Source organism: Sinocyclocheilus grahami, unplaced genomic scaffold (assembly GCF_001515645.1).
Source record: "Sinocyclocheilus grahami isolate Dianchi unplaced genomic scaffold, SAMN03320097.WGS_v1.1 scaffold2387.1, whole genome shotgun sequence".
Classification (NCBI taxonomy): domain Eukaryota; kingdom Metazoa; phylum Chordata; class Actinopteri; order Cypriniformes; family Cyprinidae; genus Sinocyclocheilus; species Sinocyclocheilus grahami.
This window is the reverse complement of record NW_015507566.1, coordinates 17,338-17,819: the sequence shown is the minus strand read 5'-3', so window position 1 is coordinate 17,819 and position 482 is coordinate 17,338.

Below are 482 nucleotides of genomic sequence, written 5' to 3'. Positions count from 1 at the left end.
TGTCCCCGAGTGTAGCCCGGGGAGCCCTCCTGTTCCCAAGTGTAGCCCGGGGAGGGCTCCTGTTCCCCGGTCCAGCCCGGGGAGGGCTCCTGTTCCCCGGTCCAGCCCGGGGAGGGCTCCTGTTCCCCGGTTCAGCCCGGGGAGGGCTCCTGATCCCCCGTTCAGCCCGGGGAGGGCTCCAGGCCCTGAATACAACCCCCTACATTTCTCCAAGTATTTTTGGAGGGGGGGGGGTACTATGGCTCCAGCTGTAGAGGCCGATGCGGGGGCTGGGGCCGCGGCTCCACCACGGCCTCCTAAACTACCTGCTCCACCATGGCCTCCCGATTCCCCTGCTCCACCATGGCCTCCCGATTCTCCTGCTCCGCCATGGCCTCCCGAGGTTCCGGATCCGCTATGGCACCCGGAACGGGTACCGCTCTGGATGCCCACTGTCCCGTGTCTGTCCTGAGGGACCTCCAGAGTGCCCCCCCCCCCCATTG